At 44.5% G+C, this 18,927-nt stretch overlaps 1 protein-coding gene across 1 annotated transcript in view; it reads left to right on the top strand.

The window, feature by feature from the left end:
- Nucleotides 1-18,927, top strand: part of kcnc3b (potassium voltage-gated channel, Shaw-related subfamily, member 3b) — a 101,537-nt gene that overhangs the window by 1,197 nt on the left and 81,413 nt on the right. The window lies entirely within an intron of this gene.

Here is an 18,927-nt window from a genome sequence, read left to right as displayed (position 1 = left end):
TCCTAGGAATTATATTCTTGTACTATTTGTAGGTAAGTGCTTGGTTTTATTTATTCATCTTTGTCTTAAATATTTTTTGGGGGGACTTTCCCTTTTGATATGTTAAGAAGTCTAAAAAAATATTGTGAAATGGGAAAAAAAATCCCAAATATTGTACAATAAGTGAAGGAAAATTCATTTCCCTAGTCCTGTTGGCAGATAATGTTCCAAATTGTAAGAAAAATAATACTCCATTTTATTTTAAAGCGCCTTTCAGGACACCCAAGGTCACACAAAATATCAAGAATAAACAAGCAATAAGCAGAGTACAGTTAAAAGGGGCCATGGGGGCGTGGCATGTGAGGCAATTTATTATGAATAGGCAAGTTTGAAGAGTTGGCTTTTCAGTCTGGTTACAAAGCGGTAATAAGTTCCAGATCTGGGGAGGCAGAGCGGCTGAAAGCTCTGCAAAATAAATATCAGTTTTCAGTTGTCTTTTCTGAGCATATTTGGTATTGGAGTCATCCAAAAGTCATTGAAAGTAATCCAGTTCAAGTAACCCTACCCAACCCTGGTCCCGAGGCAGCAAAGCAGCCCCAGACCATCCCACTGCCACCACCATGCTTAACTGTTGGCATCATTTCTAAGCCAGATGCAAAGGGCTGTGCACACATTCCAAAAAGTTCAATTTTCGACTCCTCATTCGAAAGAATGTTTCTCCAGAAGTTTTGAGGATAATCAAGATGCTTTTTGGTGAATGTGACACGACTCTTTGTGTTCTTTTGTGACAGCAGTGGTTTTCACCTGGGAACTGTCCCAAGGATGCCATTTTTGGCCAGTGTCTTTCCCAAATTGAGTCATGAACAGTAAACGGTCTGGGTCTGCTTCTCTGCCTCACGACCAGGACAACTTGCTGCGGTTGACAGAATAATGAACTTGCCATTTGGTTCAGGGGACGATGACTTTTTCACATAGAGCTTGAAGGGTTTTGATTTTTTTGCCTTAATAACATTTTGTATTTTCTCTGTCTCTGTGCAATCCTACAATGTGTTTGATGATCTGAAAACGTTGAGGGATGAAGATGCAAAACACACGGAAATCAGGACGGCAAATACTGTTTCAAAGTACTGTCGTTCCTTTTGCTTATGCTTGAGCTGCGGCCTTCATCCAGCCCGGCTGAAAGTGTGTGGTCTCACGTATTCAGCATTCACTATTTATGCGTCTTGACTGCTACTTAACTCGCCACGCTACCATCCACTTTCTTCCTCTCGGAAAGTGCCGGCGAGCATCCCTTTAAAAAGTCCTTGTGCACGTGTCCAACGACAAGCTATTTAGTTTGTTAGTGACACACTTGCGTATTATTACCCTTAAATAACCACATGGCACACTACTAAAATGGGGCTGATGACATGGCGTGGAGGCAGCACGGCGGCGCAGTGGTTAGCGCATGTGCGGCACAGTTCATGTCTTGGGAACCTCCTGCGTGGGTTGAAATCCAGCTTCAGACTTCCTGTGCGGAGTTTGTATGTTCTCCCCGTGCTTGCGTGGGTCTCCTCCAGGCACTCCGGTTTCCTCCCACATTCCAAAGACATGCATTTCAGGTGGATTGGCCCGATGATTGCTGGATTGGGCTCCAGCACCCCCGCGACCCTACTGAGGATAAGCGGTGTAGCTAATGAGATGAGATGAGATATGGCGTGGCGATTCACTGAATCATTTTTGCTGGAAGAGGAATATTATCAGCGTAGACGTTTCAGAAAATGATCTAAAAACAAAAAGGCACTGCAACCTGCATGAGCTATCATGAGAACCTATTATTTTGAGTCGAGCCTAAACGTTGAAGTCTGTCATTTTATGTTGTCACATTTTCAAATCGGAACTGCCGAGCTGCAACCTACTCGATGTCCGAATAAGGTTACGTCCACTTTGGTTGCTAGGCAACCATCAGTAGCTCAGGGCTCGTCTTGGGATCAAGAGATCGCAGTTCGAATCCTGGCTCGTCCGTGTTACATGTCGAAGTGTCCTTGGGTAAGACACTGAACCCCTAATACCCCCAATAAGCAGGTTAGCATCTGACATGGCTGCAATACAAGGCCGCTATTGGGAAATGTGGAGCACATTGTAAAGCGCTTTGGGAAGTCGTTGACTTGAAAAGCGCTATAGAAATGCAGATCATTTCATTTCATCAAATAATGAACAAACTTGCCACGGTATCTAAAATGACCGGAGTTGAAAAAAAAAAGCCTGAGTTTATAGTTTTGTAGATAGTCAATCAATGAATTTTGAGCTTTCAGTGAGAAGAGGAGAGGACTGTAAAAAGTCCTCAAGATGTACACTATCGCGCTCAAAGGACCGTTTATGTTATGTAGTTAAACGGTCACTCATAAATAAAGAGTAAAGGCATCCATGAAATTTGAGCTTGCAAGACATTAGGAGAGGACTGTACAAAAACTGCGAAAGCTAAGATTCCAACTGTTTCCAATTAAGGCGAGAAGACATACATGGAATTCGAGCTTGCCAGGAGAACAGGGAGGACAGTACAAAAACATGTACAATATTCCGGAACAAAAGACCCTTTGGGAAGTATATAGTTTAACAGGCACTTGAAATTTAAAAAAAAAATGAATATTGAGCTTACAAGGAGAACAGAAAAGGACTGTGCTAAACTCAACATGTGCAATATCCATTTCGACGGACCGATTTTTTTTTTTCAACAGAGAAGACAAAAGTGATTTTTGAGCTTGCCCGAAGAAAAATATCCGGGTCGAAAGACCAGTTCTTAAAGTTGTAGTTTAACAAACTAGGACATCGATTAAATTTGAGGTGGCGAGGAAGATGATCGTTTGGAAAGCCTGTTCATTAAATTTGAATATGTTACGTTGTTGCAGAAATATTCTCAATAATATTATTGATCTTTCGTTTTCTCTGTTTTACTCTCTTTCTATTTTCTCTAATTTACACTTTAATTCTCTTTCTTTCTATTTTTCTCTTTCTTTCTCAACCTTTCTTTCCTTTTCTGACCTCTCTCTCTCTCTCCCTCTCTCACCTCACTTTGTCTCTCTTTCTCCTGCTGACTCTTTTTCTTTCTGTCGTTTCACTTCTCTTATTCTTTTTATCTTTCTCTTTTTTCACTCTCTTTTTCACTCTATATTCATTTCCCCTTCTTCATTCATATCTCTATTCTACTCTCTCTTTTTCTCTCACTGTTACTCTGTCTCCCTTGTTCTCCCTATTTGTTTATCCCTCTCTCTTTCCCGCCGTCTCTTTCTCTGTCTTTTTCTACCTCTCTCTTTCTCTTAAACTTACTAGTCCGGCCCCTGTGAGATTTCGTTGTCACAATATGTTAACCCATTTTGTAACAATGACAATAAAGGTATATTCTATTCTATGTCTAAGATTTGCACATAGGTCTAAGGTTAGTATACTGTGTATTCGATCTGAGTTAAATTTCCCTTTCAAGATAGCACCTCTTTTCTCCCAAATTCATTCAATACGTGGACTGAGCAACCAGGGGGGAAAAACACTGGACCGTGTTACAGTAACATCAAACGTGCGCACAGAGTTCCCCCCCCTACTCCCACCTAGCTGGATCCGACCATCTCTGTCTGTCCCTCACCCCCTTTCGGAGAAAACCAAAACCTGCAGCTAGGACAATACTAACAACTTCTTTCTTCCTTTATCTTCTTTGTCCTTTTCTATCCTCACTGTAAAATGTGACACTGGAGTGCCACGTCCAATTTCGTTGTCACAATATGTTCAACCCATTTTGTAACAATGGCAATAAAGGTATATTCTATTCTCTTCTTTTGTTCGTTGGAATTTATCAAAGAAATTTCCTCCCAAAATGCGACTCAAAGATGTTGCGACTTATACTCCGGAGAGACTTATAGTCTGAGAAAGAGGGTAAATTCTGGATTATAAGCAAGCAGGATAAACCTATCATTGTGGTTATATAGAGACATGTTGTAGGTGGTCTTTAACATCACAAATCATCTAACCTCATGTTACCTGGTTTGTTCCAAGTTCAGTTGGGAAGTTCTCTTGGTACCCGACACACACACACACACACACTTCCCCTTAATGAGTTTCTGTTGTATACCTGACGTGTACAAGCAATCTGTTTAAGCTTCATAAACGGCTTCATTTAACAAGAACACCAGCTCCTCTCTCTCCTTCCTGCTCATAGTCCTCGTTTTTCTTGGGGTCGCACGCGACCATATCAAGCAAGCACGCACATTTTAGAAGAGATTAGAATACAATAGACCTTTATTGTCATTGTTACAACATGGGTTGAATATATTGTGACAACGAAATTGGACGTGGCACTCCAGTTCCACGTTTTACAGTGAGGATAGAAGAGAACAAAGAAGATGTTTGTACTGTCCTTGATTGCATAGGCTTTGTTTTCCTCCGGAGGAGGGTGTATGAGGGGGTGAGGGACAGACACAGATGGCCGGATCCAACTAGATGTTTGATCTTACTGTACACGCGGTCCAGTGTTTTTCCCCTATTTGCTTAGTCCACGTATTGAATGGATTTGGGAAGTACAGTCCTTAAGCATGCCCGATTAATGTCGCCGGCGACGATAAAATATTTTACAACTAACTTCAATTTCATGAGATTATTTCAAGCACTTTCCCATCAAGTGCATTAGCAACCCTGCTGACTGGCCGACTCATTAAGGTGTCCTTGAGCCCCTCATGAAGCGAAATGGTCAAACTATTACAGGTTTGGTGCGGGTTTTGAGGATTGAAAAGTGGTTTGAAAAAGCTTACATAAATGACTCCGACACTGCACTCTGGTGGCTTCACTTTGCCATTGCATTGATTTGTTCTCGCGATTAGCGGCAGCTGCCATTAGTTTGTACAGCATCGTCTTATTAAGGGTCTTTGCCCGCTATGCGTCATTAGGAATGTGTTTTACAGTATTTTCACAAGCATAGGGCGCATCATTTTAAAAGACGAAGCGTCCATCGCTGCTTTCTGTATTTAACACTACAGGGGGCGCAACGCACCATAGGGTGCAGGTGTCCCTGCTTGGGGGTCGTCTTACAACCAGGGTTGGGTAGAGTTACTTTAACTGGATGACTTTCAATGACTTTTGGATGACTCCAATACCAAATATGCTAATAAAAGACAAAAGAAACCAAATATGAATAAAATGATGACTCACAACACGTGGTAAGCTTTCTCTCCTGGCTTTGATCTCCGGCAAAACGAACATCAAATGCGACAGAAACAAAATGAAAATAAATCCAAACAGCTTGCCGACATCATTTTTGCCGTTCCATGTCATTTTAAAAGACTAAGCGTCCATCGCTGCTTTCTGTATTTAACACTACAGGGGGCGCAACACACCATAGGGTGCCTCTGCTTGAGGGTCGCCTTACAACAACACAGACTAGCATAGTGGGCATATTCAAAAAAACAGCAGGAGCAAAACTGGGTTTGATTTCGGTTTATTTGAGCATTGATGACAAGGTAAAACACACGAATAAAAACGTGTTGGGGTTGGTTTTTCAGCTTCCTCCTCTCATTAATCTTTAATTCCCTCACAGCGCTTCAGTTTTCATGTTCTTCTGCGTAGCGTAGAAATCAGCACACCGTGACAGATGAAAACACGGAAAGCGTTCAAAATCCATTTAGTTGATATTTGAGGGGACAACTCCATTGCGCTGCAGGTAGCACGATGAAATTGCTAGATACGCTACGGCGTTGGCATCCATGATTACTTCCGCAAACAATTGTGCGGTAGGTGGTACTCTTGTCGTGGTCACACAGGAGACTCATAGATTCGCTCTAAAATTTGAATTGAGCGGTGTAAAACATAGCCTTATATATCCGGCCACATCCGACTTATGATTGGCAAATTACAGTTGTACAAGGATTAAGTATTAATGGCCATGCAACAATTGACGTTTCAAGTGTTAATTAATCATCGGAGGAACTTCCTGCAAATGTAAATATAGCCCTACCGTATTTTCCGCACTATAAGGCGCACCTAAAAGCCTTTATTTTTTTCAAAAGCTGACCATGCGCCTTATAATGCAGTGCGCCTTATAAATGGATCAATATTAAGTCGCAAAGTCTTGCAACTAATCCAAGCAGCCGCCAACTAGATTTTTCTTCGTAGGCGATGTGGTCTGCGGTGTATGCTGGGATTTATATACCGCCGTTTCATTGGCTAACCAATGTGTCAATCATCATTTGAATCGGTCACTATTGGCTAAAGTTATTCGGAGGTAAAGGCGGCGGATCCTTTTAATCATTTACATGCTCGCATGGGCTAAGGGGCAAAACAAAGCCTGCGATTGGCCAAAAAAGACGTGTTAATCATCAGTTGAAACGATCACTATTGGCTAAAGTTATTCGGAGGTAAAAGGGGGCAGATCCTTTTTATCATTTACAGGCTTGTATAGGCTAAAGGGGCAAAACAAAGCCTGCAATTGGCCGAAAAAGATGAATGTGAATAGCAAGTTGGGTTGACGGCATAGAGAAAACCGTATTTTACTATTCTGTACTGTATTTGTAAATATTTTACTCTCCTTGATTTACTACACTCACGGATATAACAGAACCATGGTTGCACATTATTATTGAACACAACGACTTCAGTGAGCTACTCCGGCCATATATGTTCCCAGTATCTTGTTTCAGACTGAACTCGATGTTTCTGTGATAAGCGGTGCAGATAATGGATGGAATGGAGTGTCTATTTTTAAATTCAACTCAATTCCAAGTGTTTATTGTCATGCACAGTAAAGTTGCGAGCGAAAAAGAAAATAGAAACTAGGGAATGGTTGGCATTTCTTGAATCCCAAGACTTTAACCTTCCGAATGATATTTGGAATGATGCATTTGAGTGACATCGTACGGACACCGCATGCGCACGTGTTCTCGACACGTATTTGCGTCTTTGCAAGCTTTTGGGAATGTTAAGGGGGTAATCAGTTGGACTGAACCATCTGACTGTTTTGTCCACGTTCCCATTGTAGCGCCTTATAATCCGGTGCGTCTTATGTATGTCAAAAATAGGACCAAAAACTATTTTTTCCGGGTGCGCCCTATAACCCGGTGCGCCTTATAGTGCGGAAAATACGGTACATTTAACTCATTTTCACCAACACCCGTATGTCTCGTAATCTCAAAATCATATGTCCTAATAAATGTACATGCAAGATTAAAAATAGCATTTGTTCGACACGGATGTATATTTCACCATATATAATGCTCACCCGATTTGTTTTCCTAGAACTTGACCATGAATAAGGTGGACAAACCCCGCATTAGGAAGGAGATCTCAAACAATGGAATATATTTTCTAGGTTGTCTGTTTCATTAAGTTAAAGAGCTTTTAAATAGTTCACCGCCAAAAATATTTGGACATGTTTTTATTAAAAAAAAAAAGTGAAAATATGACTCAATCTGGGCCAGCTCCAGACTTCCTGTGCGGAGTTTGCATGTTCTCCCCGTGGCTTGCGTGGGTTTCCTCCGGGCACTCCGGTTTCCTCCCACATTCCAAAAACATGCATTTCAGGTGAATTGGCCGGTCCAAATTGTCCCTAGGTGTGAATGAGCGAGTGCGTTGTCTGTCCCTGTGTGCCCTGCGATTGGCTGGCAACCAGTTCAGGGTGTCCACTGCCCGATGATTGCTGGGATGGGCTCCAGCACCCCCGCGACCCTACTGAGGATAAAGCGGTGCAGCTAATGAGATGGGATGACTCAATCTTTTGAGTTCAAATAATTTCGAATCAACTTCATGTGTTGACATTTTTAAGAGTTTAGGAAATCGGATTCAAGAGATTTTCATGCCATTTAAGGACTTATTTATTGAATATCAAATTCAAGACTTTTCAAGGGTCCACGAAAACCCTGTATTAAAAACATGAAATGCTTTTAACAGTCACGAGCATTTAGGGGAGCCGATACATTTCTCAACATGCTCAAGCAGGGGTGGAGAACCTGTACAGCTTATCCTTATTAGGGTTGCGGGGGTGCTGGAGCCCATCCCAGCCATCTCCGGGAAGTGGGCAGGGGACACCCTGAACTGGTTGCCAGCCAATCGCAGGGTGGAGAACCCTTTTGACCCAAAGAGGCATAAAAGCAAAACAATTTTGAATTTTCCTCCTTAAGAGAGCCACAGCATCTATTTGAGACCAAAATTCAACAAAACCGCTAAATCCGCTCTCCACCCGAAAGCTAATTCTTCAGCATATTTTATTTCACTCTGTGACTTTAGATGATTTGATGAAATCCATGAATTAAGAATTATGCCAGAGCCTGTGTCCCTTGTCAATAGAAATATACCACTTCAAATGTGACTCCCTCTATACTCAAGACTTATTTGTGTCCTGAATAATGGTTTCAAAACAAGGTGCGAGCAAAGTTCTTTTGTAAAAATGTCACCAAAAACTGCAATTGAAAATACCGATGTGTTTACCTTCACTGCAGATGTTGTGGAGGAGGAGTGCACGCATCCTGTGTATACCTCCCCCCATTACTACCCCTTACCCAATCAAATTGCTTAAGGTGCTTTTGCCAGAGCTTCTGGGTGTTTAAAGCTTGTTCTGTGGCTTGTCATCATCACGTGTCTCCACAATGAGCACGGATTGCTTAGTGAGATTCCATATACAGGATTATTTAGCAATGTACAACCCAAAATGGGTCTGTCGGAAGGTAAAAGCTTTTAATGCCCAATATGCTTTGTCCCAATTTTGTTCACGTCATGGCAATCCCAAAAAATAATGTCCTGAAATCATTTTCAATGCTTTGATGCAATACATTATCCCAATAAGACCATTTTAAAAATGGCAATTTGATAGTGAGCTACAGAGGTTGTTTGTAAAAAAAAAAAAAAAAGATACATTACAGTACTTAAACAAATGCATGAGCCTGTAAATAGTTTGTTCTTTGGTTTCCATGTCTAGTCAAATATTTGATACATGAATACATAAATGGTACCGCTTTGCGGGTTTTGACGATCGCTGGTCAGTTTTGGAACATAACCCCCAAGAAAAAGAGTGATTAATTTATTGTATTTTATAGTTCTAGATTTGTGCGGTAAACGAAATGAACACAAGGGGGCGTAACATAGGCACAGCCACCCAATGGGCCACCGCTGAGCAGTGTCTTCATGCACCCCCCATCGTCTTGTTGGGTCAATTGACGCTGTCCCGTTTGTGTTTGGAAAGGGACCACATCTCATGTTTGAAAGGGACCACATCTCATTTTATTGTGATTTAGTGGGTTTTATTGCACTTTTTATAACGGTTCCCAAGAAAGTGACTGACAGGATTCAGGAAACGGTGACAACGATCGGGCCGAAGAAGGAAACGATTGCCAAATATGAAAATGATGAAGTTACTACTGCTGGATCGTTACTCCCTCTTGTTCAGCGCCGTCCCGGTTGTGTTTGAAAGGGACCACATCTCATTTTATTGTGATTTAGTGGGTTTTATTGCACTTTTTATAACGGTTCCCAAGAAAGTTACAAGATTGAGGAAACAGTGACAACGATCAGGCCGAAGAAGGAAACGATTGCCAAATATGAAAATGATAAAGTTTCTACCGCTGAATCGTTACTCCCTCTTGTTCAGCGCCGTCCCGGTTGTGTTTGAGAGGGACCACCTCTCATGATTTTGTGTGTTTTATTTCCTTTTTTGCCTCTAATAATCCAATTTATGGTACATGATAGTGCTAGGTAGCGCTGATTGATTTAGATCAGTGGTGTCAAACTCATTTTAACTCGGGGGCCACACGATAGAATAAACATTCTCTCTGGGGCCGGAGGGAGAGAGAAGTAGAGAGGGTAGGACAAAGAAAAAGAGAAAAGAAAAAAGAGAGAGCGAGAAACAAAAGAGATGAAATGAGAAATAGAGAAGGGAAAAAAGAAAGTACGAAATACAAAGGGAGAAAGAGAGAAAGAGAGAAGGAGAAAGCAAGTGAGAGAGAGAATAACGAAAAAGGAAGAGAGCAAAAGAAGGTAAAAACACACAGAAAGAGGAACCAAGAAAGAGAAAAACAGAGAGAGAAAATGGGAGGAAGAGAGAGGGAGTGAGAAAGAAATCCAAGTCCAGCGTTTGTGAGAGTCACCTGGCTTTGCCAACATCAAGCGGATATATTTCAACCTGCGGCTTGTTTTTCTCTTGCGCTTCTCTGAGCCTTGTCTCGGGGGCTGGGCTCAATCCCTTAGCGGGCCTGATCCGGCTTGCGCGCCGCCTGTTTGACACCCCTGATTTCGATCGATACCACCGGTCTTTTGCTTCAATGAAATCAATCCATACCTCATCATTTGTATGAATTGGAGCTATTTTATCTGTCTTGGGTGTCGGTACTCTTCCCCCCGCCCCACCCTCCGCTTGCCACATGACCGCTGATGTCAATGCCGGGAACCTGTAGACAAAATGGTGTTTGTGCACCCGTCTAGCACGCAGAGACCGAGAGATAAATCAAGCGGAGGCTTTACGCAGCTCTCCCATCAGCTCCCGTAGCCATTAGCGTCTTTGCGCGCCTCCAGCAAGTTGAGCGTACGGACGCGCGTTTATACGCCAGCTGCCTCCCACCCTTCTGTCATGGCTCTCATCCGCCCTTTGTAGCGTCTCCAAAAAAAATAGTGCGGGAGGTGACGCTCTTCTGAAGCCAGACAAGAGAAAGGGGACCAGGGATTGAGAAGCCGGGATGCGTCTCCGTTGAAATATCGGACCAGACGGACGAAGGCGGCTTTGATTTCTCCATTCGCGGGGAGGCGATAACGCACGAAAGCCGAGCCATTCAAGGAGTGCGCAAGGGTGTGTTTCTTCCTCTTCATCCCGACGGCATTTTTTTTCCTCCATTCACCGGGAAATCCCTCGCAAGGAAAAGGCAAAACTCCCCCCCCCCTTGCACCCTCCACCACCCGAAAAATGAATCATCTGACTGCGTGCGAGCAACTGGATACGCTGTAAAGAGAGAAACTACGGCGCCATCGATCCTTGATTTTCTTCCCCTTCCTCTGGGTTTGGCGCACGAGCCCGGTGAGTATTTCACCGTCTCTGTGAGCGAATGGTGCATGCGTGCGTTAGACGGATGCGATGATTTCTGCGAGCGGGCATTCAACAAGTCGCCTTTATTCCTTGCGCGCGCTCCGTCGGCTCCATTCCTTTTTCTAGTGTCACTCGCGCGTGAACCTACATAGGATTTGTTTCTACGGGTGGGTGTTTCCTCATTTGGTGCACGCGTGTGCCAAGGCCTTCATAGTCCTACTGGACATCATCCGATCCAGGAAGTATGGGAGGTGAAGGTCTAGACTGGCTGACATCACCTCAACCTCTTTGGACTCATCTTCTGCATTCCGCTGCATGACACAATTGTGGCGTTTTTTTCAAGGTTCCGGCCCTCTCTTTCCTCCATTTGCTCTCCAGCCCTTCGCTCCTCGGCTCCTGCATTATAAATGGACAGCCGCTGCTATTTTTAGAAGCGGGGTAACCCAGAAACACCCCCGACTCCAAAAAGAGACCACCTGCCGGCAGAGATGCTGGAAGCTCACGAATGACGCCGACGTCCATCTCCGTTGCTCCCCCTCCCCGAATCCTCGACCTTGACGTTAACCTTTCGTCCCCGGCCGGCCAGCCCGTTGTTTGTTTTCGTGGCTCCTCCGCCCGAAGATCGTAAATCCCTTTTTCCGCCTCCCCGTTGACAAATCTCTCGCTTTCGCCCATCCTATCCGCCCCTTGGGTCAGAAACGGGCTGTGTTACGAGCCTATTGGGAGTCCTCAAAGAGTCATTTACAGTAACTCACGTAACCCATCCATGTGAGGGTCCGGCTCATCTCTGAAGAGCGGGAGCATGCTAGCCGTTAAAAACAACGGTGATCAGGTGATGTAGATGCTGTATTCCAGTCCGATCAGATGACTTTTCCTGCTGCTGGTAAACATGGAAACAGCTACTATCTGTTTCATGTGGGGGAGGAAGCCCCTACCCCCCCCCCAAAAAAGGGCCTGGATAGGGATGGGCTTGGCCAGAACACACCACAGGAAGTGGTGCCCTTACAACCCTAGCCCAAATCCCTGAACGAAATCCCTAGGGCCCGTTATTGTTCAAAAATTGGCCAAAAAACATTAAAAAGGAAAATGCTCCGAAATGCAACGCATCCTTGCCAACACGAGCGCTTTAGGCGTTGGACTGCCGCTTTTTGCCCCTTGAAAAGCGCCTCCTGCTTTTTGGCATTCAAACAACAACGGAAAAAAGACCTCGACTCAATGTCAGGACCAGAACGGAGACAGGACCCAATTGCGTTACAAGTTTTATTAAAGGAAAAAGGAAGGGCTGCGCCCAAGATCCGGTGTTCGCTAAGCGCAGGAGGCCGGTCACTCTCGTACCCGGATTGTGATTCGAACACTGAAGTGGATCTTCTGTAGCGAGCGATGGCGGTGTCAAGGACGGAAAAACGGGTCAGTAGCCAGGACAAGAGAGCAAAAATGTGGTCAGGATCAAAACGGGTCGTAGCCGGAGACAGACGGGAGCAAAAACGGGACAGGAGGGAGTCGGGGTCGAAAAAGGCTTGCCTAGTATACACTGATGTTCGCAGACGGACTGACAACAGGGGATTGACAGGACCGGGTTCAAATAGTGACAGGGAGCCAATCAGAGTCCGAGGCAGTTGGTGATTCACATCAGTAATCGTGACACTCAAGGCTTGTATATCAGTCGACGGCTGCTTTCTTTTGAAGCAAGACGAAGTCTTTGTGCGATCACGTTTGATTTTAGTTTTGGTAAAAGTTTAAACGAGCACAATTCATTTATTTTAGTAAGTCATATAAGAATATGTTTTTCATGTGTAAATCTATAGTGCGTGATGAATTCAACCCGCTTTTTATTCGCCTAAAGTTGTCATGAACCGGAACAGGACGAGAACCCAAATGTGTGACGTTTCTCACACAAGCCTTTTATTTTACGGGAAATGGATTGTCATGCACGTTGGGCAGCAGTCTGGCATAGAATGACAGGATGGATATCGAAACAGGAAATCGAAATTAAACAGGACAAACTGGACGGGAACGAAAACTGGAGAGAATAATAAACAGGACAAAAATAGACAGGTACGATACCGCACAGGAAACACGAGCAGGACACCGGACAGAATCTAAACCCACGTCTTGGGGGGCAGAGGATCGCTGACGGACTGACAAAGGGAGAGTGAGAACACTGAACTTAAATAGACAGAAAGCCAATCTGTCAACGAGCCGCAGCTGGCGCCGCACGGGCGGGGCCAATTGGGCGCCATGGCAACCGTGACAAAAGTTGGCATGTATGCAAAGGGCAACAGTCAAGTAAAATAATCGAACTAAAGCTAGAATCAAGCCACTTCGGCTTCTAGAACTGTAAAAAAAACAACAAATGACTCTTAAAAAATAACGGTCCATCTGAAAGTCAACAGCAGCCTGTTAAAATGCTAGCTTCTTTTTTATGAGCAAAAAAAATATTCCAGGATCAGTCCTTGCATTTATTCGTCATTTATGTTATTTAAAGGGACGGCGAGTATTATTAAGCACCTCGTGGAACAGGGCTATCCCATCCCTCTCCAGGCCGCTTCTTTAGGTATTCTTCCATTCACCCAACTGTACTCCTTCATGTATGGTTCACGGAAACCTTAACTGCCGGGGTCGGAGTAGCACCGCTTTCTGTGGTGTGTCTTGGGCAAGTACAGCTTAGCAGAGCCTATCCCTTTCCAGGCCATTTATGGGTAGGGTTTGGCTCCCCCTGCATGAAACAGATAGTACTGGTTGCCATAGTTCCCAATAGTAGAAGAAGCTTCTTGATCAAACTCTGATTCAGCACCTATATCGTTTGGTCAACGTCGATTGTAGTTGTAAAGCAGGGGTCTCAAACTCAATTGAGTTAGAGGGCCTCTGAAGCTAGGATTTTGAAGAGGTCGGGCCACAAAAACTATTTTGCTGTTTTCAAAGTGCCCGTGTTTTTATATTTGTCCACTAGATGTCGCTGTCGTGTGTAGTGCAACCAAAAAACGAGTCCAAGGGAGACGAGAAACCGAGGCGACTGAAAGGGGGGGAAAAAAGCAGCCGTCTTAATCCCATTATGACCCCAAAAAGGCAAAAAGAAGAAATGATTGATTTTTAAAGAGTAATAAAACTAACGAAGAAGAAAGAGAGAAAAGAGACACTTCTGTGATATTTCATTATGCTATTTTTCTCATGGATCATTTGATATTGACTTCAAACTAGTTGAATTTATCACGGTGGATCTTTGCTCTTTTCTCTTTTTTTAAATTTCCTTTTTTTCTTTATTTTTGCTTCATTTTCCCACTCTCTTCCGTCTTTTTGTGCATACCGTTTCATAATCATCGGTGACGTGTGGATTAAAGCAATCAAAACCATCCGAAGAGCCAAAAGAGATGACTCTTTTTAGTGAGCTGATCTGAAAGAGCCGGTTCTCGAAAAAGGGCCGGAATTGCCATCACTAGACCGCAGTGCTCAGGGTGCAGTACTCTCTTATAAACTGTAGAGGACTCTTGTGAGCTGAGGCTGATGATGGAGGGGAGATAAGGGATCTGCATGGAACAGCGTGACGCCTTGTGCTTACATCCTTTGATGAAGGGAGCAAGCGGCAGTGAAGGGAGTCGGGGGTCGCAGGGAGGGGGCTTCGCTCACGCAGACACGTGAATGCATTGCACGGCACATTTCCACCCTTTTTCTATTCTCATCGTCATGCTCGCACCCCCGCCTTCAACCCCCCACCCTCATACTTCTGTGCTCTTCCTCTCCCTCTGCCATTGTTTTTCTGCGTTTCCTGCCAACAGCCACGTCGGTTGTGCATCGTCAGCATTCCTCACTATTCCTCTTCCCTCCCTCTTGCAGCCCGCGCTTCCAACGATAACCCCCGTATATATGCTCCGGCACACTATTCTCACCGCAGTATGAGCCCTCCTCTGCCAAACTCAAGGTCTTTCTTAATGTGCTCTACCAGGTGAGGGTGCCACTTGATCGAAAGCGGGTGAGGAGGGGGCGCTAAGAAAGGGGGACACAGTGGCCGAGCCAGGAAATGCTGCAGGAGGAAAAAAAAAGAGAAACGCAGAGAGAAGCAACCCCCCCCCCTACCACACTACTCCTTCCCCATCACCAATGCAGAAAACTCCGCCTCCTTCCTCACCTCTTCCTTACCACCGGGACCTGTTTTCCTTCCCGGGCTTTTATTTTTGCGCCGCATCGAAGCGTTTCCTATTGAGCTCCGAAATAACTGCAGTAAACTCACGGGCGCCGCTAAATTTAGCCGCGTTGCGTTCTGAACTCCTTGTCGATCAATAATAGTGACCACACATGACACCGGCGGTGGTACAGCTGAATTGTGGCCCGCTGAAATATTTAACAGCTAAGCAACCAAAACAAGCCGCTGAAAAGACGAGGAACTCTCCGCGGTGCTGAAAGGGAGCTCTCCACTTTTGCGACGAGGTTCACGCATGCGGCACTTTTTCAAGTCGCTCAACTTACCCCCGAAGCTCTCCTCCCGAATCCTCCTCCCGAAAATGGCCACAGGAACATCAATGAAACAGGATAGGGAAATAAGACGAAAGTTGACGTCAAAACAGGGGGTAGCGAAAGCGGGATGATGATGAGGAGAAGAAAGGTGAAGAATAGGAAAAGCGCAGCGCGAGAGAGCGAGCGAGTCCGAAAGTAATGCGGAAAGTGAGAGTGAGCGAAGTAAGGGAAGTACAGGAGGAGGGGGAGAGGACCTTTTGGATTACAGGAGATGAACCTTCATTCATTCATTCATTTCATTTTTTCATTTCAGCCAGTTCCATTCCTTGTCAAGTCATTTTTATTTGCAATGCCCTTAATCACAAAGAGTCTCAGGTTGGAGAGCGTTCTCCATCCGGGCACCGGTGCTGTGGAATGCTCTTCCTCCCGAGATCCGATCTGCAACCTCAGTGGAACTGTTTCAATCTAAGCTTAAAACACACTTCTACTCTAAAGCATATAAATAACCTATACTTTTTGTGGACAATATCTCTGTATTATTTGTAATTGTAACATCCTTTGCCTCTTCAAGGTTTCTTCATTTTCCTGATGTTGAGGTTTTTGAGTTTTTCCTTGCCCTCATGTTGTTACCGGATCAGGGGACGGTGTCATAATAGTCTGAAATAATGCAAGTTAGCCAAAATCGGCGTGATGTGATCGGACATTTTTGTCCTAGTTAAAAGCCTCGCTGCAGCATTTTGTACCAGCTGAAGACTTAAGGAGACCGGAGAGTAGTCCATTACAGTAATTGAGACAGGAGGTAACAGATGCGTGAATTATAATCTCCGCATCCGACTGAGACAGTAAAGGACGAATTTTAGCAATGTTGCGACATGTGTTTGAAAGGACAGATGGGGGTCAAATAGAACACCTCAATTTTTAAGTGAGTCACTCTGTGTGATGTGACATTTGTCAATGTTCACAGCGGTTTTAGAGAAAGAGTCACGGGACTTAGATGGACCGATAACTAACATTTTGGTCTTTTCAGAGTTAAGATGCAAGAAATTGAGTGACATCCACTCTTTGATCTCAGTGAGGCAGGCCTCCAAATTTCCACAATTTAGTGTGGCAGATTCCTCCAACGGAATATAGAGTTGAGTGTCATCACGTAGCAGTTGAAACTGTTATTATACTCGCGAATATGAACGCGTGTAAATATAACCTCTCGAATTCCTGTCCTTATCTCATACATGCTAAAGTTAAAAGCAAATTTCCTGCAAACCCCGTCGGACTAACAATGACAGCAGGTGCCAGACAAGCTGTACACTTCAACTCGTAGACAAGGAATTATCATTCTGCAGCGGTGAAAACATTCAGAACTGTGTTACTACAGGTAGCAGACCCGTAATATCGCATGGTAAAAGTATTTATGTATAAAATGTGTGTTTAGAAAAACAATGTAAGGACAAAAATACCAACAACGGCAAGAGAACAAACATACATTATATGTCATGATTCCTGATGTGACTTAGCTGTGTCGGCTCATTTGGCGCCAACTGCCGCGAGTTCTGATTGGCCTCCTGTCAGTATTTGAACCCGGTCCTGTCAATCCCCTGTTGTCGGTCCGTCTGCAAATCTCAGTATACACTAGGCAAGCCTTTTCCGACCCTGACTTCCACCTGTCCCATTTTTGTTCCCGTCTGTCTCCGGCTTTTGATCCCGACCACGTCCGCCCTCCGTCCCGAATTACGATCCGTTTTTGATCTCGACCACGTCTGCTTTCCCGTCCCGGCTTACGACTCGTTTCCGACCCCGACCTCGGCTTGCTCTCCCAGGCCCAGCTACCGACCAGTTTCCCGTCCCTGACACCGCCATCGCTTGCTACGGAAGGTCCACTTCCGTTTTCGGATCCGAGTACAAGAGCGACTTGCTTTCCACCCCCCAGCGAACATTGGATCGTGGGCGCAGTCCTTTCTCTCTCTTTCAATAAAACTTGTGGTCAACGTCACGCAAGTGGGTCCTGTTTCCGTTCTGGTCCTTACATTATATGAAATGAAATGAAATGATCTGCATTTATATAGCGCTTTTCAAGTCAAAGACTTCCCAAAGCGCTTTACATTGTGCTTCACATTTCCCAATAGCGGCCGTGATGTGTGCAGCCATGTAAGGCGCTAACCTGCTTATTGGGGGTAATTGGGGGTTCAATGTCTTACCCAAGGACACTTCGACATGTAACACGGACAAGCCGGGATTCGAACTGGGATCCCTTAATCCTAAAACGATCGCTCTACCTCCTGAGCTACTGCCGCCCACTAAGACCCTTACAGTGCATACAGTGACCAGACCATGTGTTTGTTGAGTTGTTTAGTATATTTTGACATTGGTTAAGTTGTTTCACACCACGTACAGACACACAAAGGCCTTTTTCTGGGTAGTGTTGGAATTGAATTATCCAAATGTAGCGTTTACCAAATTGTTCGAATTATTTATCTGACTCTATTAACCAAACACAAGCTACATTCACCCAACAGTTGTATGCGCGCTGGTTTCTTGAGGGAAAAATGAACAGGAAAGTCGACATTTGCACACGGGGGCAGATTTATTTTCCTTAACAATTGAACTAAGTGAACTCCATCTAAGACGGCCAAAGTGACGTTGGAGTCTGTGTAAAGCCTTCTACTCAAGTCCTTTAGCTTTTTCCTGTTGGCCATCTTCTCCCTGCGTAATGGTGTGCCGGCTCCTCCCATGGGCGTGCCAAGGAAGCCCAACGTGGGCTTCACAATCTCATAGACGAGCGTCTTGATGTCTGGCTTCCTCAAAACAACACCGGGCCTTTCTGCGTCAACACCGTCTGGGTGTGCCGATTATCTTATCAGCAGTACATCTCGTTCCTGTAAACAACCTCTCCCACCACTTATGCCTGCCCTGAACTTTCACCGCTCATTGAATAAAGGCACAGTCAGCAAATAACTATAGCATTAAACTCAATAAATGTAACTTGTATGCAATCGTATGAAATCCTTTATAGTCAAACGTATAAAATCCTTTAGTAGTTCAAATTCTCCATAGTTTCTCAAGTACGAACCCTTTCTTGAATCGCAAAGCTTTTCTGTAAATGTATAGGCATCATATAGAATAAGTCCTTCTAGGTTTTGTTTATTGACATTCCATACGAGTTGGGTCTAATCATTGTCTAAGTAATTGACACTTTGTGAACGAATGAATGTCGCTTGGAAGTGAAAGAAATTCGAAAGAAATAACGTCCGATACCGTCAACAGCTTAAGACTTTTAAAGCGGCAGTGAACGAGTCACTAAGAAAGAGGGAGCAGCGTGGTGCATTCAGGTCTGAGATGCGCCATCCATTTAGGTGTGCGAAACGGGAGCGCTCACATACGGTGCTGCAGTACCTTACGTCAGACGCCTTCAGGAAAGTAGGGAAGATGGGGGGGAGTGGGTTGATGACCCCCCCCCCCTCAAGCGTGGCTCCTTTTTCCTTTCC

Source organism: Urocampus carinirostris, chromosome 19, assembly GCF_059441175.1.
Source record: "Urocampus carinirostris isolate Australia breed hairy pipefish chromosome 19, RoL_Ucar_1.0, whole genome shotgun sequence".
Lineage (NCBI taxonomy): Eukaryota > Metazoa > Chordata > Actinopteri > Syngnathiformes > Syngnathidae > Urocampus > Urocampus carinirostris.
The sequence above is the reverse complement of the archived record's forward strand: the minus strand, read 5'-3'. Positions and strand labels throughout refer to the sequence as shown.